The 24,666-nt window shown below is 47.7% G+C and overlaps 1 protein-coding gene across 2 annotated transcripts in view; it reads right to left on the minus strand.

The window, feature by feature from the left end:
- The window catches only part of SOX30 (SRY-box transcription factor 30), an 879,778-nt gene that overhangs the window by 18,418 nt on the left and 836,694 nt on the right, over positions 1 to 24,666 (minus strand). The window lies entirely within an intron of this gene.

A 24,666-nucleotide genomic window follows, 5' to 3' on the forward strand; every position in this document is an offset into this window, starting at 1 on the left:
ATTTAAAGCGAGGCCTAATTTCCTGATTAGTTGCAGACAGGCTTTGGTGGATGTTTTGGCTGCTCCGTAAGTTGGGGCTTTGAGAAGCCAGTCGTCTAAGTAGGGAAACACTTGAGGGTGTAGTTGCCTTAGAAATGCTGCGACTGGCGCTAGACATTTCTTGAAGATGCGAGGAACAGATTTTAGTCTGAAAGGTAGGACGCGGAATTGGTAATGACTGTTGGCCACCGTGAATCTTAGAAATTTCTTGTGCTTTTGGCAAATGGGTATATGAAAACGTGCATCTTGGAGTTCCAGAGATGCCATGTAATCGTTTCAGTGAGGAGGTGTAGCACATCCTGAATAGAGACCATTCAGAACAATTGTTTTTTGAGGAATTTGTTTAAATTCCTTAAATCCAAGATCGGTCTCCACTTCTTTAACTTCTTTCGGATCAAGAAGAAATGGGAGTAGAAACCTTTTCCTCTTTGTTTGAAGGGAACTCGTTCTATTGCTCCTTTCAGCAACATGTTGGTAACTTCTATCTTTAAGAGATGCAGGTGTTTTTTAAAACGGGGCAGAGGAGGAGATGGTGGAAGGATCTTTATAAATTCCAAAGAGTGGCCAAATTGGATTAGGTTGAGGACCCATTGGTCTGATGTTATATCCTCCCACTGCTGAAAATAATGGGATATTTGTCCGCCCACTGAGAATGGAATAGGCGGGATAGAGGCCAACAGCCGGGAGTAGTTATTGGGGGCGACCGGTCTCCTTACCCTGGCGTCCTGATTTTCTTCTAAAGGAAGACTTGTTGCAAGCCGCCGCAGGTGATAGGCGGTGGGTAAACTGGCACCTGTATTGTTGAGACAGTGGAAGAATAGGCTGGGTAGTGAGATTGTTGGTAGCCTCCCCTGTAAGATTGGTAGCCTCTTCCTCAGGAGCCACGAAATGGCATTTTTCTGTACTGTAAAGTACTCAAAGACTTAGCCATATCTGTCTCTTTTTTAATAGCTTGTGAAGCTTCATCAACGTGGCTGCCAGATAATTCTTCTCCATTATAAGGTAGATCAAGAATCTTCGTCTGTACCTCAGGGCTGCATGAAGTGGCTTTCAGCCAACCTTGACGCCTTACGACGGCTGCTCCCACTAGCTGCCGGAAACCAGTGGACTCTACATCCAAAGCGCAGTCTATTACTTCAGAGGCAATCCGCTCGCCCTCAAGGAGAATTTTCCTAGCTTCATCCTTGACTTCTGGTGGAAGTCTGTCCAAGCATGGTGCCAAATCCGACCACATTTGCCTATTATAACGGCCCAGTAAAGCCAGAGATTTCTCAGCTCGTATCATCAAGGCTGACATGGTCAAAAAACGCTTCCTAATGTTGTCAAGTCATCTGCCTTCTTTCACAGGAGGAGCAGACAGAGGAGGTGCAGGATTCTTAGATCGTCGCTGCACTGTTTGCGAGATCACTGAATCTGGTTTTGGATGATCTATTAACCCCTTCAGTGCTAATGACAAGGGTAACTCGTCATGGAGTTTCCATTGATTTCAATGGAAAGTCAATGGAAGTGCATCATGTGCCTTAGCAGCCAAGTGGTTAAGCAAGCAGGAGCGTCATCCGGAGCTTTATATATTTTGGCCAGCTCTGGCAACACAGGTGGAACAGTAGCTGGATTTTGCATGATTCTCAGACCTTCTTTCCAAATATAATCAATAATAGGCATATACCTTACTGATTTTCTATAAGGTTCTTTGAAATCGTACATTAAACAATCCTGCTGATGTACAGACATCGGTAAATCAAAACACTTTGCCGCTCTCCAGAAGATTATGGAAACCTCCAATATCTTCTGGAGGTGAATCCGCTTGTGGGAAAGATGGAAAAGCCTGAGTGGAAATGATGTAAGAATCCCATTTATCCTGCCGAATCTCCCCTTCTTCTCTCTCCATTTCCTCGTCAGAGGACGACAGCTGATGCACAGGTGCAACTTTAGGAGGAGGCTGAACAACTGGAGACCCCAGCTGAAGAAGAGGGGAGTGAACCTGTGCCTGTGGAAGGGGAGACGGAGGAGGAGCCTGTTGGAGACTTTGCTCCAGAGGAAATCTCCTCTTATAGTCGGCCAGCATAAATTGTAGATCCGTCATCAGATTTGAAGGGAGGTACATCACCTCCTGCTGTTGCTATTGTTGTTGTTGTGAATGGTAATATTGATGACTATAGTCATCTTCATCCTCATCAGAATCCTCCTGATATTTGACATTGAGGTCTGATGGGCTTAAAGCAGCCCCAAAAAGGCGGCCATCTTCAGATTCCTCTTCCTCATCATCTTCTTCCAAAAACTGTGACGGTAAAAGAGACTGCACCTGACTAGGTGTGGTTAAAGCTTTCCTCGTCGATGAGCCCGTCGACGATTGCAGCTTCACGGACAAGTCTTGGTTGGTCAATGGAATCGTCTTCATCAACGAGGGCTGCTTCTCTTGGTCCGTTGACGGAATTATCTTTGTCGGCAACAAACCGTCGGAGACAAGGATCTTCGTCGACAGTAACACCGATGATTTTTCCGTCATGGTCTCTGTTGAGGAGAGTGATTCTTCTTCAAAAGCCTACTTCAGCTCGGCCGATGAGCAGCTCGTCAAAAACACCTCCATCAACGAGAAAATCGTCGTATGAGGTGATTTTGGTCACATTGACAATGTCTACAGTCACTGTGTCTTTGGCGTTGATTTCTTCGTCGACGAACACATCGTCGACAGGTAATGCTCCGTTTAGAAGAAGAATCACTCCCCTCATCAGAGACCACTGTGTCCCTCTTTTTAAGCTTCTGAAGCTACAGAAGAAGCCTTCCTTCAGGATCTATCAGATTCTTAGCAGAGAAAGTCCAACACACCTTGCAATCCTTAGGTTTGTGTTCAGGATACAGACAGTAACGGCAGTCCTTGTGTTGATCATTAATATGCTACGAAAAATGTAAGGCCTAGGGCCTTATGTTCTATGTATAATAGGAAATTTCTTTCAATAAGACCTGGGGCTCCCATCTCGACGACGGGGAATGATTCAAGCATGTGAATCTATGATAGTTCTAATGCTAGATTAAAGAGGCCTTATTTACAAGGGGGCTTTAAGCCACAAAAAGTGGCTCAACTGCGCTTTGTAAATATGGAGAGAGGCATCTCGCCACCAGAACATTGCTGAAAGTGACATTATGGTTGTGATATTCCCTTGTAAATATGCCACAGCTTTGCTGACAGATCGTCAGACTGAGAGAGCCGTACAAGCTCTAAATGGTGCTCCCGCTGAAGAGGGTCCATCCAGAAACCTGCTGATGCCACAACTCGCAGCTCAGTACCAACGGAATTCCATAATTGATGAAGACAGGTGTTCAGTCTTGGAGACAGCAGTGCCCCTTCGCACCTATGGCTTCCCATGCACCCCAAAGAAAACTGCGCCTACGAGCGATGATGACGCCTCAGCATTCCTTACCTCCTTCTCGGAATCCCTAGCTCAGCCAGCTGTTACCCCACCAACCTCTGATGACTTGTAAAGTTTTCATTACAGAGCTACTTCACTGGATCTCAGGAGAATAACCAGGCCCTGATGACTCCTGATCCACTGCTTACACCCTGGCATGGAAGGACGCCTGTGGCCTATATTTTTGCCAGTTCACCTCGCATTTCTCAACTAAGTCCTGTTGGCAGTTGTTCCACACACTACCTGCTGCCACAAGTTTAATGTCATGATATAAAGGCTTCTGTCCCTACTAAAGGGTATCCTGGGTTTTCAATGGCCTCAGTACCAAGATCTACAACAACCCATCCCCACACAATTGGATCTCTAGTATTTGTAGGCTGTTTGGATGGGAGGCATTTCGCTCTCTGCCCTTTTTATTCTTGTTAATGTTATTGTTAATGTTTACTTTTTGCAGCCTGTCCCATAACCTATAAATGATACCAGTGTGGACTCTTTGTTTGTTATTGCATCATGCTAGGCTATTTCAACATGTTGCCAACCCAAATACAGCACCCTTTTCATAAAGCATTGTAAATAAACCGCTTACTGACTACATCTTCTTTACAGGGAATGTGCTCCGCTATCAAACGCTCTGCAATCTTTTCTTACTTAAGGCATAGAGGGATACAAAATACTTACTTAAGGCATAGAGTGACACAAATAGCGTTCCTGCAGGAATTGCACATGATTGACCTGGAGATAGTTCACTTTCAGAGACACTGCAGGGGCCAGATCTTCTTCACAAATTACTAAGCCTACACCCAATGCACTCTGATGTGGGTAAGCACGGGGGTTCTATTTCTACAGTGTTCAGCTGTTACAGATGGGGGGGGAGGAGATATGTCTTGGTAAAGGGGAATCTAGATGGTAGGCCGATTGTGCTGGGTAGCATCTACCCCCCAACTCTGCCACTTTCTGGGATCACTCGGGGGCATTGGTGCAGTGGGTGACAGTCCCATGGATAGTTACTTGGCGGGGATTCAATAGCGTGCAGGATACTTGTATGGACAGGTTGTTCCTCCTCTCTCTCAAGCGCCGACTGCACACAACACTAAATGCCTTATGGCTACACCGATGGTCCTCAGAGGGCATTTAGCAATTGTGCCACGAGGGCTCCAGAGGACAATCTTTATACTCACCTTCATATACGGCTTGACAGGATTGTCTGCACCTCCTCCATGAGGTTGCTGATTACAAGGACTGACTACTGGAGCAGAATGTTTTCTGGTACAGGGACTCAGTGGGGACGGTCGCTACTATCCCTAGGTGGAAGATAAAGCCTTCACTGCTAGACAATCAGTTGTTTCATTCTACTGTTTGCGATAGCATAGTAGACTATTTCAAGCGCAACTCTAACGCAGCTTCTACTTGGGCAATTAGATGGCATGCGTTCCAGTTAGAGGCCTTTGTACTGCGTCTGAGTCAGGTGCTTGTGGAGTACTTGATGTAGAATTAAATTTTTGCAAGGAATCCTTGATCTGACTAGAAGAATGACATCCAACATCGCTACCTGTTACCAGGGGTTTCTGACTGCCCAAGCTAAACAATCACAACTGCTCAAGCAATCGCGCCAAGCCAGGAAATGCCTCTTTTTGTATGCACGTCCAAAGTTTTTCGATTGATGCCACTGGTTTTGCAACTTTGAGAGTGCACTGAGACCTGCTAATTAGATCTCAGTGCCAGTGCCCTGACCCAAAAGTGTATGTCGAATTGGCTGTACCCATTTGGAAATGGCTAACTACCTGCAAGCCCCTAGTATATGGCACCCTAGTACCTAGGGCATGGAAGTTAGTGGGGTTACGAGGGCTTGAAGCACTGGTTATACTGCCCTGGAGGACCCCCAAGTAAAACGAGTCCTCCAGTCCGCCAGCGTGGACTGGCAGATCAGTTGCCATTGATTAACACATAACATTGCCTAATAACACGTGGTTGGTATGCCCTCTTTAAGTCTGTAGTATAGCGCTTTGTTGGTTTTAATCTTGATCCTTTAGTCCGGCTTATGATTTAAGGGATGTACCTTAGGATTTTTCTAATCATGGTAACATAAATGACTTCCTCATCCAGCTCAGGCTTTTACTAGCGGATATTGCACTATACAACATATTTTTCGGTGACAAGTTAAATTTGTCAGGAAATTGACTATGTGGGAACTTAAATACCAATGTTAAGATTGAACTAGGAATTACTTCTTTAAGAACATAATGCTCACTTGCTGCATATATTTATTTTTGCCTACATGAAACCTACAAAGACAACTTAGCTTTGTGCTTCAATTGATCTATATTGGATAGTAATATGAGCCACAAGAGTGAAATATATATTGTACCTTAAATAAGAGGTATCCTGTTTTGTTTTGACTTGATTCCACCTTTCTCCCCAATCAGCATGTTTTTGTAGCCACTACAGGTATGAGGGTTCTTTACCTAACTTTCTCACCAACAAACCTTCACTGTTAGTCATGGACCAGAGGCACTAATATACTTCCCTCTCTCATGTAATTTTCACTACGAGTAGCTTGCCAGCACTACTTATCAGCACTAGACCTTGACAATTGTTGCCGCATGTTTGGACTTCGTAAGATCTTGATTAATACTTCTTTTTACCGAAAACTGTGTATTAACAGCCTGGACACCGATATACACTGGGAAGTATCAGAGAAGTCTACACTCAAGTCTAGGAAGTCACGGTGTTCCCTTGTCCCCTACCTCACACACGGTGATGGGCACACCTAATTACAGACTTAATTCAAATCATTCACAGCAACCTATGTTATTTATTTTTGCCGCCTTGAGAAAGCCTCAGGTCAATGACCCACAAGGGGGGAAAACACATGTCGGCTGCCTTTTGCACTTGTTACTCTGTGGAACACTTCAATATTGATATATAAATGGAAATATTCAATGTACATAAACTGAAAGAACAAAGAAAGGAATTGATTTCGCTCTATTTTAATGGGTGGACTCACTTAACCCTTCTTTTACATGCTTTGATGTTTTATTACTTGTAAAATCCATATCTCTGGAACCCTCCAGTGGATCTTTTTTGTTTGGGTGTCTAGATTTATATAAAAATACAGTCTATTGTTTATAAATTGGAGTCTGATTTCTTGAGTGTTAAGTCGATTTCCTCTTCAATTGTTTTGTTTCTGTTTAAATGCTTTACATTTGTTCCTCTGTGTAAGCCTTGCTGCTCAGTGCCACAGCTATCCAGGTTGAGCTGAGCTTTTGATAGACGAACTCTACTGGACCTGAAGGGGGTTGGTAAGTTTATTGCTCGGTGATGTGTACAACCAACCCAAATTATACATCCCATATCCTCATGCACTGCATCAATTTTTCAGTGCACATAGTGAAAACCCGCCATACTTTGTAACCTGCCATACATTTAAATCTATCCACTGCTGGAGCATTTTCGGGCGGGTGCCACCTCGACCTGCCAAAGCATTACACTTAACATTTATCCCGTTGTGGCATGGCCCTCTCCTATCTCTCCTATACAATAACAGCTATGGTGAATGCATCTAGCTATGCACCAATTACTTCCCTGTTGCATTTGTTGTGACACTGCTTTAGTCTCTACACAACTTATTGGATGTAATTGCCTGCACAGCTTGATGTTTCTCTGTTACGCACTTCTCTAATAGACATACTCATAGGTTGTACAGAAACACCTCAATAAGTAAATGTTGCAGGTTGTAATGGTTATAAGCCTCCTCCAATTTCTGTGTAATCGCCAATACCTACAGTTGGTATGGCTACACTGTTAATTTGTTGCTGTAAAAGACACTTATTGTAAAGCTGGTACCTGTTTCAAAATGCAATACAGAGATGTTAAGAAAACTCAAGAATGGTAGGGTGTGGTTTCAAGCCTGCCTTGGAATTTGAAGAGGTGATCCAGCATTCACTGCAGCTTCATGTGTGGACTTTAAAACGTAAGGAGGATGTCCAAATTCTAAAGGGGATATTATGAGTATGTCGGTCCTTTGAACCACTGTACTCGTGGTGGCGGTCTGACCACCACCACCCCAGGGGTCTGACAACTGTATTCCGATGGTGGCGTGGGACTGCCACCCCCACTGGGATCCAGGATCGCACAACGGTGGCAATGGGGAAAGAGGCCTGAATATGCTGGCGGTGTCGATGCCGGCACCGTTGAGCATATTACAACTTGCATTTCTACCGCCCATTACATGGCAGGGACCCCACCATGAAAAGGTTGACAGAAATGCAGGTGAGGGGCCCTAACAGGGCCCCTGGACAAATCTGCCCATGTGGATCTGTGTAGGATGGTACATGTTGTACCCTGCACAATTGCACTTTTTTGTGTGTACTGTGTGGAATGCATGACATGGTTCATGCCACACAGTGCACGTACGTGCAGCAGCCTCTCAGGGCAGCGGTATAGGATCTCCTATGAGCCTAACATACCCGCCACTGTGACACCACCGCAGCAACGCCCACCTGCCCTGGATTAAGCTCGAAATCCTAAAGGTAGGTGCACCACAAGCTTGGCGGTCTTCCTGGGATCGCAGTGGTGGTGGTCCCAGATGAAGACAGCCAATCTCGTAATAAGACCCTAAGACAGACGTACAAGTTACTTACCTTCGGTAACGATATATCTGTGAGAAGGAGTAGTTTCTGTCCTGTAACTCCAGTTCTGTAGTAGGGGTATCTCTGTTACAGTCATAATCTAGTGAATAGTCCCGCCCATGTGCGTGGACCCCGGAGCAATCAGAAATAATCTCTTAAGACTGGCCGCATGGCTCCTGAGATAGTTCAATATGGCCATTTGAATCTACCAGAAGATTGTATGGACATACTGAAGGAGACTAAGCGACCTTCCACTAGGACTTCCTATGCTTACAAGTGGAAGAGATTTTGCATCTGGTGCAAGTCCAAGAACTATGACCCAACGACGTGTAAGGAAAATGTTATCCTTCCGTATCTTCTACATTTGGCGCAGTCTGGCCTTAATGTCCATTCCATTAAGGTTCATCTCGCTGCGCTGACTGCCTACAGGAAATGCCCTTCACAGACTTCCTTCTTCCAGATCCCTGTGATCAAAGATTTTTTGGAAGGCTTGAAGAAAGTGTTCCCTCCTGTCCTTCCTTCGCCTTCATGGGAATTGAACGTGGTGCTGTCCAGATTGATGAAGGAGCCTTTTGAACCTATTCATAAGGCTTCGTTGCAGCACCTGTCCTGGCAGGCGGCGTGCCTCGGGGCCATTATATCGGCCCGCAGGGTGAGTGAAATTCAGGCGTTGTGTTGCCAAGAACCTTATACTGTGTTTCATGCTGCTAAGGTTGTTATGTGTACTCACCCTAAATTTCTTCCAAAGGTTATATCTGATTTCCATGTTAACCAGACCATAACGTTACCTACGTTTTTTCAGAATCCTTCGTCTCCAGCGGAAAGGTCCCTGCATTCCCTGGATGTTAGGAGGGTGTTGAAATTTTACCTGGATAAAACCAAGGATATTCGTAGGTCAGACCAATTGTTTATCAATTATGGATCAGTCAGGACCGGTCTTGCTACCTCAAAACAGTCCATCTCGAGGTGGATTGTGTCCTGTATACAATTGTGTTACCAAAAGGCTAATAAGACCTTAGGGGGTAAACCTAAGGCTCATTCCACCAGGGGCAAAGCTGCCACGACTGCTTTGCTGCGTAATGTTCCAATTGCAGAAATCTGCAAGGCGGCCACTTGGAAGTCGGTCCATACCTTTGCTAAGCATTACTGTCTGGACACTGATGCCAAGGCAGATGCTCAGGTTGGGCAGGCTTCGCTGCGAAATCTGTTCGCACGGTAGTGGCGTTATTTCTTTTTTCTCCACCGCCGCTTTGGTGTGGGGATGGGCTTGCCATTCTATTCACTAGATTATGACTATACACAGAGATCCCCTACTACAGAAGGAGAAGTTTCTGTCCTGTAACTACAGTTCTGTAGTAGGGGTATCTCTGTTATAGTCATAAGTGCCCGCCCTCCTCCCCGGTGGAGAGAGATATTCATGTAAGAAATGCTACAGGTCTGGCGAGTTACGCCTTCAAAAAGAACTGAAAGTAAAAGGGACCTGCAGTGCATTCTGGGATATTGTGAGACTTCTGGAAAGTTCTCTTAAAGGCACAGTATCCTGTTCTGAGCCACATAATGGCAGCCTATGGGGCTTGTCTGTTCACTTCTTCTTCTCTATCATTCCAGAGGGTTTTGCTGTTAAAGGCAAGGTTTTTCTCTGTGGAGAAACCTGGGCAGGCTGTGCTGTTTGTGGTTGATTGGTGGAATTTCTAGTTGAAGTACTGGACAGTGTAGCCTGTGGATATAGGCTGCATTATCTGTCTTTAAATTCTCTCTTAAGTGTCTGTGCAGTTCTGCATGTTTTGACAACTTAAGAGAGTATTTTTGATTGCTCTGGGGTCCACGCACATGGGCGGGACTATTTACTAGATTATGACTATAACAGAGATTCCCCTACTACAGAAACATTATTTAGTGTTAGATTCTTTACCTTAGAATATCCCCAGGCGTCAGACTGGATCCGGAAAGTTTTCGTCAGCAGTACCCCTGTGCGTCGGTAGGCGTCGTCTGCAGCTCCGAGTCCGTCGTCGGCGTCATGATTGCCGGGATGACATCGCTGGAGTACTTAGTCGTCGCCCTCGCAGGCTAAGCTCAGTTCTGTACAAAGCTTTGCGCGCCAGGAACACAGAGTCATGCAAGAAACCGACACTGGTGCCATGAAACAAGGGCCCTGAAAGGGATGTCCTTAACCCTATTATCCGTTCGCAGAACGGGGAGGATGGTGGGGAGGGGGTGGTAAGGAATCTAACACTAACTAATGTTTCTTACAGATATATTGTTACCAAAGGTAAGTAACTTGTGCTTCTGAAAGAAACACTTTAGTGTTAGATTCCTTACCTTAGAATCAATACCCCAGCAATACCAACCCCGGTGGTGGGTCTGCGAAAATCACACCAGAAAGTCCTGGAGAACAGAACGGCCAAAGAAGTCATCTCTCCGGACATGACTGTTCAGGCAGTAATGCTTGGCAAACGTGTGCAGCGAGGCCCACGTAGCTGCCTGACAAATATCATGCAAAGGGAATCCCCGTCCCAAGGCAGTAGTAGCCGCTGTGGCCGAAGTGGAATGGGCGCGCAGCCCCTCAGGAGGATCCTTTTTAGCCAAGGAATAACAGATCTTGATGCACAAAACGACCCAATAAGAGATGGTCCATTTGTGCACTGCTCGTACCTTCTTAGCGCCCACGTAGCCAACAAAAAGTTGGTCATCCACCCGGAACTGTTGTGTGCGGTTTAGGTAAAAGGAAAGCGCACGTTTTGGGTCCAGACGGTGGAGCTGCTCTTCCTCTTTTGAAGGATGCGGAGGCAGAAAGAAGGCGGGCAAGGTAATGGTCTGGCCGATGTGAAAGGCAGTGACCACCTTGAGTAAAAAAGAAGGACGAGTCCTCAGAACAACTTTGTCCGGATGGACAGAGAGGAAAGGAGGCTTAGAAGAAAGAGCCTGGAGCTCACTCACTCTTCTGGCAGTGGTGATGGCAACCAGAAAAGCAGTCTTGAGAGTCAGAAAACGAAGAGGACAGTTATGAAGTTGCTCAAAGCAAGCACACATCAGATAGGTCAACAACAGATTCAAGTCCCACTGAGGCATTACAAAGGGAACAGGAGGAAACATGTGAGTAATGTCCTTCAAGAATCTATTTACAACAGGGGACTTGAAAAGAGAAGGCTGATCAGGAAGCCTCAAGAAGTTTGAAACAGCTGAAAAATATCCCTTGATGTTGCCCAGAGCAGAGCCCTGCTGGGCCAGGGAAAGAAGAAAGAGGAGAACCCCAGAAAGAGGGGCAGAACGGGGATCCACAGCCACAGCCATACATTTTTTCCACCTGCAGGGGTATACCGATTTTGTGGAGGGACGCCTAGCTGCCAGAATGACATCACAGACTTCAGGAGGCAAGTCAAATGGCATCAACTGTCGCCGCTCAATCTCCGCGCATGTAGGTGGAGGCCTGAACGTTTCGGGTGGTGGACCGTTCCCTGCTGCTGCGACAGAAGGTCCTCCTGTAGAGGCAGTCGAATCGGGGGATCAATTGACAGACTGAGTGGCTCGGGATACCAGTACATTCGTGCCCAATCCGGAGCCACAAGTATGACTCGGGCCCGATCTTCTTCAGCACTCTGGGCAGAAGTGGTATAGGTGGAAAGGCGTATAACAGACCGCAACTCCACTCGCGACGAAAAGCGTCTCAGAGCGAGTGCTGCCTTGGAAATTCCAACGCGCAGAACTGATGACATTGTGCGTTCTCTTTGGTGGCAAATACATCTAACCAAGGCTCTCCCCACTGCTGAAAGAGACCTTGCGCCATGTCCGAGTTCAGACGCCACTCGTGACCCATCATGCACCGCCAGCTGAGTTCGTCCGCCCTGACGTTCAGAGAACCTGCCAGGTGTTTTACCACCAGGGTGATGCCTGATGTTCCAGCCATGTCGAGAGGCGCAGAGCCTCCTGACAAAGGGTCCATGACCCAACCCCGCCCTGTTTGTTGCAGTACCACATGGCCGTGGTGGTGTTGTCCGTGAACACCTGCACCACACTTCCCCAGACAGAGGGAAGGAATGCCTTCAGTGCAAGTCGGATCGCCCGCAGCTCCAGAAGGTTGATATGGAGCCGGGACTCCGCCGGAGACCAGAGGCCTCTGATCTCTGCCTCTCCCATGTGCCCCCCCCCCATCCCAGGAGGGACGCATCCGTCACCACTGTGTGGTCCGGTTGGGGTAGGGAGAGGGATCTGCCACTGACCCAATCGCGGTCCGTGAGCCACCACTGCAACTGTCTTGCAGTGCCCTCCGAGAACAGGACGTAGTCGGACAGGTTGCCCTGATGCGGTGCCCACTGGAACTTCAGGTCCCACTGCAGAGCCCGCATCCGCCACCTGGCGTAATGTACCAGCAGGATGCAGGAGGCCAACAGACCCAGCAGCCGTAGGGCCATCCTGACCGAAACTCGGGATAAAGGCTGAAAGATCGGAATCAGAGCCTGAATATCCCAAACCGGCTACTCGGGAGGATAAACCCGAAACTGCGCCGAGTCCAGAACCGCTCCGATGAAGAGGAGCTTCTGAGAGATGTGACATCGGCACGTTGATGGAGAACCCCAGCGAATGTAGGATGTCGGCCGTAGTCTTGAGGTGAGAGACGACTGTTTGGGGCGAGCCCGCCTTTAACAACCAGTCGTCGAGATAGGGGAAGACTGGAACCCCTCATCTGCACAGATGAGCTGCGACCACCGCCATCACTTTCGTGAACACCCGAGGGGCACTGGTGAGGCCGAAGGGGAGCACAGTAAATTGAAAGTGCTCGTGACCTACCGTGAACTGCAGGTAACGCCGGTGGGCCGGCAGGACCAGAATGTGGAAATAAGCGTCCTGCAAGTCCAACGCTACCATCCAGTCTCCAGGGTCTAGCGCAGCCAGAACCTGAGCTAATGTCAGAATCTTGAACTTCTCCTTCCAGAGGAATCTGTTGATGCTCCTGAGGTCCAGGATAGGGCGCAGGCCCCCATTGCCCTTCTTGGAAACCAGAAAGTACTGAGAGTAACAACCCCGCCCTACTTCTGGGCCAGGAACGCGCTCAATGGCCCCCTTGGCCAAGAGGGCCGTAACTTTCTCTTTCAGAAGTTGCAAGTGATCCCCGACATGCGGTGATATTGCAGTGGCATGGCTGGAGGGTTCGCCGCGAAGGGGAGGGAGTAGCCCCTTTGGACGATTTGCAGCACCCACCTGTCCGAAGTGATGGCACACCAATGGAGCAGGTGATGGCGAATCTTGCTGCCTACTGGCGTGGATTCGGCCTGAAAGCTCGGACTAGGATGGCTTTGAGGCAGATGCTGCGGGAGGGGATGTGGACTGACCGGCTCTTAGTCCCCCTGCTCCGCCACAGCATAATGCACGTCCACGACCGCGTTGAGGCTGGTTCTGCGGCCTGTGGCTGGACGAACGTGCGGGGTTGCCCCTTCCTTTGCCACGAAAGGGGCGAAAAGCAGAAGGTTGCTGGCGCTGGGCCGATAGGCCCAAGGATTTCGCCGTAGCCCTGGAGTCCTTAAAGCGCTCCAGCGCACTATCTGCCTTGTCGCCAAAGAGGTGACGGCCATCAAAAGGCATGTCCATGAGAGTGCTCTGGACAGCCCTTGAAAAGTTTGTGGAACTCAGTCAGGCGTGACGACGAATCGCCACAGTTGTTGCAATCGCTCTGCCTAGCGAGTCCGTAGTGTCAAGTCCACATCGAATGGAATACCGTGCTGCATCCCGCCCCTCAGCAAGAGCCTGGGTGAGCCGTGCCATGGCCTCCTCCGGACACTGGGGCAGCACGTCCACCACCGTATCCCACAGAGAGTGGGTGTAACGGTCCAAAAGGCATGCGGTATTAATAGACCGCCACCCTAGACGGAGGGAGGAAAACAGTTCCTTGCCAAACTGTTCCATCCTTTTGGATTCTCCATCCGGAGGTGTGGTCGGGAAGGCGGTTTGGGACGTGGAGGCCTGGATAACCAGACTCTCAGGGGTGGGGTGGGTAACAGAAAGCAGGGGTCGCCCGGAGCTGGGCGGTGGCGCAGGGCCACGTTCCGATCCACAGGAGGAACTGTGGTGGACTTGGACCAAGTGCCCATCAGAACTTCAGTGAGGGTTTCATTAAATTGCAGCAGAGGCTCCGAAGAGCTTACTGGTGGTTGAAGCACCTCGGTGAGGAGATTAGTCTTCACGGCCGCTGCAGGGAGCTCCACGCCCAAGGCTGTGGCCGCCCTGCGCAGCATCACAGTATAAGTGGCTCCCTCCTCGGTAGCCACGGAAGAAGGAGAGATAAAACCAGTGTCAGGCGAAGTGTCTAGACCGCTGGCCTCCACTAGTTCATCTGCCCAGTCCTGACGTAACTGGCACTGCTGTGCCAGAGGGTCCTCAGACCCCACACAATCCTCCCCTTTATCCGTGTCCTGATAAAAGGCATAAATGACGGATCGGGTCATAAGGAAAGGGCTCACACATCGACACCGCTCCGACGCCGGACCCGGACTGAAACCAGGGACGGCGTCGTCCGAGGACGGCACCAGGAGCGGCACCGTGGGGGTCGGCGCCAGCGGAGGAGTCGTAAGGTCAACTGCCGTCGAACGGGATCCAGGCCTGGATCCCACGCGGGCCTGCGGCGTCAGGACCGAAGTCATTGACGGCGCCGGGGCCGAAGCCGAAGGCATGCTAGGACCCCGTCGAACCTGCGGGGCCCGAAGGCGCGCTAGCAGGCCTCGACGGCGGGAAGAGAGTCCTCATGGCCACGAGGATGTCTCGAATCTCACCCGGAGTCGCATTAAGTCCAGGGACCGGAGAGTGTGGGACCGGATGCGACTCCTGCGGCTCCCGCGGAGCCACGCGGGTAGTGCAACCCGAACCCTCGGCAGAGTCGCGCGACCAGCAAGGGGAGTCAGAAGAGCGATGTCATCTCTTCGACTTCTTTTTGCTATGCCTTGACTTACCTGAGTGCGAGGACTTGGATCCCGACGAACGGTAAGGACTGCGGCTCCGCGACCGGACCCTCGACTTCCTCCTCGACCTGGACATTGAGCGGCGCGGAGCCGACTGCCGGATCTCGAAGAGCTTACGGGACCGCTCCCACCTAGCTTTCGACGTCAAGGCCCGGCAGTTGGGGCACGACTTGTCATCGTGGTCAGTCCCCAGACAGTAGAGACACGGGCGGTGGGGGTCAGTAATCGACATCAGTCGGTGACAGGCGTCACATGGCTTGAACCCGGGCATCCCTACCGGCACCAGGAGTCGAAGTCGACTCAAAAAAGATAGACAAAATTGTCCAAAAAGTTCGTCAAAAAATGACTAAGGGTACGCTCTTCCCGGATCTGTGCTTGCTGGCATGGAAAAAAGAAGAACTGACGTCAGCGTGCAAGGGCGGCGTCTACGTACTCCAGCGATGTCATCCCGGCGATCACGACGCCGACGACAGACACGGAGCCGCAGACGACGCCTACCGACGCACAGGGGTACTGCTGGCGAAAACTATCTGGATCCAGTCTGACGCCTGGGGATATTCTAAGATTAGGAATCTAACACTAACGGGTTTCTTTCAGATAGGCCCAGCCAGGGGGCAACTGGAATGACCCTGACTTTGTAGAGTCTTGCAGCCAGATTTAGAGAAGAGCGGTAGAGGAGGTCCTGTCAAGAGAACAGTGAAGCGATTATGTGTCGCTCATAAGGCATAGCCACAAAATCCAAAGCCATGGCAGATGAAACACGTATGAAGAAAACTCTGTTTCCACCAATGTGCAATGCCAATTCCGTCACAAATGGTGGTGCAGCAGCTCTCTCTAGGGTAACTGGCATGCAGCTTTGCCACTTTGTCTGTTGGAGTCAACTCACTGAAAGACCATCAATGCGGCTTTCATCAAAATTTTAAGCATATTGTCCTTACCACAAGGGGATAGACTGCCTGCATGTTAGGCGAACTACACAAGAGCGCTAAAAAAGACCTTCGCTTTCAGGATACATTCCTACTGCCCAGAGTAGCTGAAGAAGGGTATGCTTCACCATTGTCTTTAGTGGAAGTTCCACAAGTTTTTATCAAAGAGGCTCCTGTGTTTGGTGGTGCAGCTGCAAGGTTAAATGGAGGCCACACAATCTGAAGGATCAACAATGATGACAATGGATGAACCCGGTTAACGCAAAGGCAGAATAGACGCTTCGCCGGAAGGCTCAGACAGCCCAACATGAATCTGGTACCAAATCTTGATTGCCTAACCCCATCCACATCAGAAACAGGAACCGGGAAATAAGGAGAGGAGCAGCGGTATAAACCTGAGACAATATAGCCGATACCACGCAGGGGAAATTCACCTGCGGCGAAGACACCTCAGAGGCCGAGCGTGTGAGACCAAAATGAGGGCGCCCGCTGGCAACAGCGGCCATTGTTAAAGAGTTGAACCCAGGATCTGGCGGCATAGGTGGGCAAATCGATCGTCCAGGGAAGACATGGAAACCCACCATCCTTATCAACCCCCGCTGGGGTGCCAGAGCCCCTTTGCTTGTTGCAGCTGGCAGGAGCAGGGGGGACTGTGGTGAGCTGAGGCAGGGTGGCTGGATCTGCGGGCGAGGAGGAGGTAGAGGGCCGCACAGATCCGCAACGCCAGAATATCTCATGATCGGAGGTGAAGTCAAGCACACCATGGACGGACCCCCACCATAGGAGGCAGGTGGGGCCACCAACAGGGACAGAGAAGCATGCGGTAAGAGTGGAAGGAAGCCTGCACCCTCACTATCTAGAGACACTCTGAGGACCCAATTAAACAGAGGACTCGGCAAGCAGGCGGTGAAGTAAGCGGGGGCCCAAGGGTCCAGAGAGGGCAGAGGACATCACACACTCCCTCAATCGTGAACAGCTCACCAAGTCCCCCCTCTGGTGGCCTCCCTGAGCGAACACGGCCAACTTTGTCTCACACAAGGCCTGAGCAGACTTGGTGGCCACGATACGATCGCATAGGCGGGGGCAAGACTCTGGCACAAGAGTCACAACGTATCCCCACAGGAGGCAACCATGGATCAGTATAAGACTTTGGGGGGGGGGAAAAGGGAAGAAACACAAGAACCTCCAGAATCCACAGCTGAAAACAGAGGGCAGCCGGCCCAATTACTCCAGGTAGAGGAGGGAAGGCAGACACTGGGCATGGAAGCGGCTCAGAGCACTTGCATCGGCCCTGGTTGGTGGGGCCGACCCCGGACAAGTCCTCCAATATAGGGCCTGCAGGAAAGGGGCGCCTGCCAGCGGAGACTGGGAAAACCAGATAGCGCCAGGGGAGGTGGACTGAAAAGGCCCACCTGAGACAAGGTGAGATACACACGGCTGCAGGCCCTGACGTGCCAAAAGGCACTGGGAGCACGAACAGGAAGAACTCGGCCCAAACTCCCAGCCTACGCCAAAGCCCAGGAAACATTTGCACCTCAGAGATAGGGGCAGACCAAAAGCAACAAGCCATGATAAAGCGCACGCCTGCGCGATAGTGAGGTCAGGATACTTGACAGTACTCGGGGCCCCGCAGGTAGGGGGAAGTCAGTAGCCCAGACGCTGAGGGAAGACCTCACCTCATGAAGCAACCCTGAGCACGGGAGAGCAGAAACCATTGGCATTACGACGGGGAGAAGCTGACCACAGATTACCACCCCTCAGGCAGGCAAGTAGTTCAGTACACTCTACTATGACCCACGAAAAAAATGTCAACAACTAATGGCCAGAGACAAGGAGACAAAGTTTCCAAGGCAGGAGAAAATGGACAGATACGCTAAAGTGGTGGCCATGCGAGAAGGAACAACCTGCACTTTATAGGCTTCCCGGAAAGAATCAAGGAAGCGGATGTGGGATCCTTCCTCCTCAAATGGCTTAAATTTACTCTCACGAATGCTCAGTTCTCCAACTGCTTTGTGATTGAGCAAGCACACAGGATGCCTGCCCCTTTCAACCTCCAGCAGTGTCCCTCTCCAGGCAGGTAATCGTCCGATTCTTAAACTACCAGGATAGGGACTTAATATTACAAGAGACGCCTGGGAGAGGTCTGGTTGAAAAACACCAGAATAATGATCTACAAGGACTACTTTAGAGAGATCCAGAAACAACGAAAAACCTTTGATTCCGTCAAGGAAAAGCGAAGGAGCCTCCGAATCCAATATATGCTGCTTTTTCCTGCCAAGCTCAAAGTAATATTCCAAATTAAGACGTTCTTCTTTCAGATCCTGAAAGAGGCATGGTCCTGGATAGAGGATGTCGCATACCAATGGCCGTCCCAGGAGACAGGCTACCCCAGCCCTGTCAGAACAGGAACAATCAGAAGTATCCAACAGTATCACCCACTCCTGCAAAAAATGACTTGGCTAGAAGAACCAGGCGCAGAAGATGAAACCAGGGATGCCCCCGAATTACAACGCTGGATGGGAGCCAAGAAGGCTGAAATCCTGGGCAGGTTGGATGCCGAAGGGACAGAAAGTGAGCACTAGGTGCCTATAGGGACTTATCTAGTACATGTTAGAGAGGACTTAAGTCCTGGCTCTTAGAGCCCCAATAATCCTTTGTTCACATTAGTTAATTTACTTTGGGTGGGGGAAAGAGGGCTATAGACCTCTCAGGCTAATCCTATGTCACAGTTCTCGTGTTGACATTTAGGGGAAAGTGCGTGGGTAGTGGGAGAGAGTGGGGTGGGGGAGTTTGGGGTATCAGAATCAGAGGTGCGACCAAAAAGGGAGGTAATCTGATTCTTGAAACGGCGCAGAGAGGCACAGTGAAGGCAAATCATGGGGCAGGCAACTTCCTAAAACACAACATGCAATTCAGATATAGAGGAGGCAATCCCGTAAGGCGTTAGTGAGAAGGGCTATACAGTGATGTTCCACGTCACAGCCTTGCCATCAGATAAAAAGAGTGGCAGACTCTGGATAAAGTGGTCGAGGTTTTTTGGGCATGGACTCCCCCTTACACCTGGTGGAAGGGGACTCCAACGACGCGGCCGACCCTTCCACAGACCGCTCGTGAAAGGCAGTAAGAAGGAGGGGGAACACGCCACCGGCAGACTTTGCCCTCACCCTCGGGCTCAAGATATCTGAAATCTGCTTTATCCCACTGAGCGGGAATACTCCTATTTCTCCGTGGCACACAGGGTGTTTTCCAGACTGGATTATTGTTTTGCCCCAGAGGTAGAGCTACAGAATGTGGTCAAGGTGGAATACTTGGTGTAAGGCTTATCCAACCACTCCACCCTGTGGCGCTTTGTGGGTGGTAGGGCTCGCGGAGGGACAGCGGGATGGAAACTTAATGCTTGGGAGCTTAGAGACCCAACAATAGCAAAGGAATTGCGAGTGTACTTTGAGCTGTACTTCCTAGAAAATAAAGGTTCAGTAGCATCTGTGGTGGTCCTGTGGGAGGCCTATAAGGTAGTGCTATGAGATAGAGCCCAAAACGAGATCACGCATAATCTCAAGAGAGAGACACAGGAAATTGTGGCCTTCGAAAGGAAACTCCTAAAACTGGAAAAAGATGTGGGTGCGGATCCCAGCCACTCCACTCTCCATCAGCTAGAAGTTCTCTGTGAAGATTACCAAGCAATGGGGCGCCAGGAGGCAAAAAACTGTCCTCAAGAACTTGCCTATATGAGGCGGTGGACAGGGCAGGGAGGCTCCTGGCATGGCTGGGCAGGAAAGAGACGGAATCCAGGTGGGTGAGCACCATACACAGGGCCGGGCATACCTTCACCTCAGCGAAGGACATTGCCAACGCTTTTGCGGGCTACTATGCTGACTTGTACAAAGCTAGAATGCTGGTGGAGGAATCACAGATACGGGAGTATATCTGCGAGATAGACCTCGGCTCTGCCAACGGAAGACCGGGATATCCTCGAGGAAGAGTTCACACTTGAGGAGGTTACAGGGCCATACACAAACAAAAAAACAGGGAAAACCCCAGGACCTAACAGTCTGCCGGCTGAATTTTAGAAGGCGAACTTCGGATTACTAGGGCGGCACGGGAGGAGGGCACACTACCTTCTGACCTACGGAGCGCAATGGTGGTGGTGATCCACAATCCCGGGAAGCCAGCCACGGAGTGTGGGTCCTACCGGCCAATTTCACTTTTAAACGTGGAGGTTAAGAAAATAAGTTACTTACTTGTAACTGTAGTTCGCCAGTATTGGAAGCTTTCATAGAATCACATGCTTGAATTATTCCCCGTCGTCAAGATGGGAGCCCACGGTACATCAAAAAAGCATTGCTAAACCAATACAAAGCAGAAACTAGGCCTAGACTCATTTCAGTTTTGCAACCCATATCTCTCGTTTTGTAAAATAGATCAAAAGTAATTCTTGAACCAATCAGGACCCTTCAACCTCTAGAACACTCCTGAGAGAACCTTAGACCTTCAGATTTTCGGAGCCCTTGTGCAAAAGATAACCGAGGGAAAATCCAAAGGTGAGTCTCTCTTTCACATGTGAATCTATTATAGCTTCCAATACTGGAGAACTACAGTTACAGGTAAGTATCTTATTTTCTTACTCCAGTATTGGAACTTCCTGGGATTCACATGCTTGAATCAGAGTAACTAGCAGTCAGTAGCACATTTTTTTCTCTACTTAAATAAATGTAAGAGTGTGCTTTAAATTGTCAATCTGTAGGGAAGACCAGCTTTAATTGAGAAAACAATAGTCCCCAAACTGATATATACTCCATGCTTAACATCTAGGAATTTAATACATCATATTATAAACATCTACACAAAGAGAAATTCATATGAAATAAAATGTGTGTAGCCTTACAGTAGAAAGGAAGGAGGGATGAAGGACAAGGAAGGAAGGTGAGATGGGGAGGATGCACTTTCTCCTTCATTGCCGCTAGGCTGTGGAATTCAGTTCCCCAAGCTATGCGGGGGAACAACAACCTGCTGACCTTTCGCAAGCTTTTAAAAACCCATCTGTTTAGAATGTTCCCTTAATGGTTAGTCCGATGCTATTCTGCCTCCCTTTTCTCAAGCGCTACGAGGCCTTCGGGTAGTTAGGCGCTATATAAATACTCTTCATACTCATACTCAAGGAGAGAACTCACCGTCAATGGAAAAGGTTCCTCACCTCTGCCTGTCCTACTGCCACATCACTGTTAGCGGCTGCATCCAAGCAATAATGTCTGGTGAAGCTGAGAATACTCTTCCAGGTAGCAACCCTGCATATATCCTGGATAGGTATTCCTCTTGGAAAGAGGATAGCCCTTTCTGGGCCCGCTGAAGGATACAAGAAGCTGTGAAGATTTGGAAAAAAGCTTTTGTTCTTTGTAGATAAATTTTTAGACAACGCTGAATGGCCAGCGAATGAAGAGCTTGTTCCGCTGCAGTAGTTGGTAGAGGGAAGAATGTCTTAAGGATAAGAGGTCAAAAGACCAAGATGTCCCGAATGGGTGGACAATAGTCCTATTTGTATGTTAATCGTAGGGATATAGTATTATCAACAGCATACCATTCAATGGAAGGGAAAGGCAAACGTACAGTAAGATTTGATGAAAATTGTCTAGACCCGTAAATTAAACAGTATCGTACACAGCACATTTGTGGATTCTAACCACTTATAAGCGTTTGTCGAGGCAAAGGGAATTAAATCAATAAAACTTGTCAAACAAACATATTAAAAAACATATGAAAAAACATGTATTGGTAAAACTGTGTTAAATTTAATTGCACAATCAAATTTAGGTCATAATTCATATCAAAACATCATTTTTTTTAAAACCATTTCACAATAGACATATAAAATTTTTATGAAATACACAGTAAAAACAAGAAGAATCAAAGAGGTCGACGCGGCGTTTCGGCTTTCTTTTTAGTACACCTTCATCAGGACTGATTCTAGACAAGTAAAACATTAAGAACACAGAGTTACTAACCATTTTTTCTTTGGAACAAGTTTTACATCTTTTTAGGAACATCTCTATCTTTCCCCCATCGTTGCACTGTTATTGCCAAAGACAAATCGTACTGTTTTTTTTAGAGAACACAGGTTCAAATGTACATGGTATGTTCATATTCTATATTCTGCCTAATATCTTAGTGTACATTTAGACACAAAGTTGTTTGCCTCTTCCTAGGACATATGTCCAATACTGTTAGCCCCACAATTAACAATACAGAAATTGGTTTGTTGTTTCAGCATTCATACCTTATTCCAGATGGAATCCAACTGGAAAATGCTGGGTGGATATAAAAGTCTTATGAACTTTTAAACCGTTTGCAGATGCTTTTCTCAATTTTGCACTGCCCGAAGTTACTGAATGAGAGAATAAGGATTATCAATACCATCCTTTGTTATCGTCCCAACAGCTGTCTACTTATATAGGGTGGGCGATGTTCACATAACGTACCTACTGGGAGATGAGTGACTACAAGGTTTCTGTGATGTCGTCTCTATCTGTTAGTCCAATTTTTCGTTTCTGTAATTATATTTATAAAAATGGAATTTCCATTACTGACTGGATTTACAAAAATCATCCCCATATGTTTTAGGAAGTGTATTATGATGTACCTATTACCTCTTATTCAGGATATGGTCCTGCTTATATGTCTGCCAGGAGGAGCCACCGTTTTTATACAGGTTGTAAGGATTCTTCTCCCTATGGGGTTGGAATTGATACTCTTATCAGGATTATACATAATTATATCACCTGATTATCATGATTTGGTCGCACGCCCATTATTCACTCACCATGAGAGCTATATGATCAATCGTTGCAGTCTGGAGCCTTTTTCAATTGGGACAGCCTTGTGCAGAGGATCAATTATGTAATCCGGGTTGGCCTCACGGGTATGATTATTTTCTGTAAAAGTATGTAATGAAATGGTTTATCTGCTTTATAATTCTGAATATTACCAAATGGGTTAAGTATTATTCTCAATATTCTGTCTGTCTGTTAATATTGTGTCAGGCATGACGGACTTTACATTCTATCTCCATTCTCTGGTGTGTTTTTTTTTATATATATACCTTGAACCTTGACGTATACTATTTTCATAATCGAAATTCGCCTCTAAATGCATTTCCACTTTCTATGACTCCATTTAAATATATACCACATCGATAGGGCTATCTCCATGGTCTATTTAAATATAGGATATTCCTGATAGCGGGACATATTTAAACTAGCACGGTTCACACGCTTATTACAATTTTGCTTACTCGTATCTATCTGCTATCATTTCTTATACTGCTCTTCCGCGATTCGAGCACCATTACCAGGAATCTTTTCGTTTTCCTTACCTACAATGCTAGGTACGGCCTCGCTGCTCCTATTTCCTGGCAGTCTTCCCTCGTGCTGTTCACTCAATCTCCAACGACGGGAACAAAGAATTAATCGAGTAGGTAGTTCCGGGTTTATATGCGTCCCTTTTTCTACTTGGGCGCCTTTCTCCTACCGTCTGATTGGTTCAAAGTTATCCAATCCAGGTGGAGTTTCTATGGTAACTAAACGCATATGCTCGCTTCTTCTCATTCGATCATTGCATTTTAGGATGATTCCTCTCATTGGCTGTTATGTGCAATGCGTTTCCCTGGAGATGTCAACATGTCTCGTATGCGATTTTTTGATGAAAGAGGGCCTGTCTTTTTTAGACAAACGAAACCAAACATTTGGCCAACAACGTGGGAGAGGGAGAGGCCGCAACAACTACAATCAACAAGCACAATATGCACAAGCCCAACACCCTCAACGTCCACGAACCAGGAGCCAGAAACAATGGGACTAGCCAATACTCAAAAAGCAGCTGTAATAAATCTATCAGACCACCAATTAACCCTCACTGAGACCAAACTACTTGAAAAAGGTCTAGGTTATGCAATCTGTTCTCCTGTAGATAGATATGCCCTCGAAAGGGACTTACAAAATCTTTTTAGAAAAATAAGACTACAAATTCTTTTTGATGGTAAAGAAAAACTACCTAGACCCAATAAATCAGGGCTTAAAAACAAATCCACCTGGACTCCGTCACTCAACACAGTGCACAAAGATGTGGAGGCCTTTGAGAGATCTGTAGATAAGAGTGTAGACAACCTTCTAAAACAAAAGATTTGGACACCTTTTAATTTAAGTAAGGAAGAAAAAAGAGCCCTAGAACTCCTCGAACAAGATGAAACCCTGACAGTTAAACCAGCGGACAAAGGGGGCAGTATAGTGCTAATGAACAGCATTGATTATAATAATAGGATGCTCAAGCTTTTGAAAAAAAGGGAACATTATAGGAAGTCCAGTAGGGACGAATGGAATACCCTAAAGGAAGAAATAGGAAGATTGTTAAGACTTGCCAAAGATGATGATATAATATGCGAGGAAGAATTTGCATTTATGATGAATACAGATCCTTTGATACCGGCTTTATATAGCCTACCAAAGGTACATAAAAACCTTCTAGACCCCCCCATGAGACCAATAGTATCTTGCATAGGCTCACTCACTGAACCTTTGAGCCAATATGTGGAGATTTTTTTACAACCCCTAGTACAACAACAAAGAGCCTACATTAAGGACACTACCTCTATGATCAAAAGAGTAGAAGGGCTGAGGTTTAATCAGGATACACAAGTGTTAGTGACTTTGGATATCGAAGCACTGTACAC

This window comes from Lissotriton helveticus, chromosome 7 (genome assembly GCF_964261635.1).
Source record: "Lissotriton helveticus chromosome 7, aLisHel1.1, whole genome shotgun sequence".
NCBI lineage: Eukaryota > Metazoa > Chordata > Amphibia > Caudata > Salamandridae > Lissotriton > Lissotriton helveticus.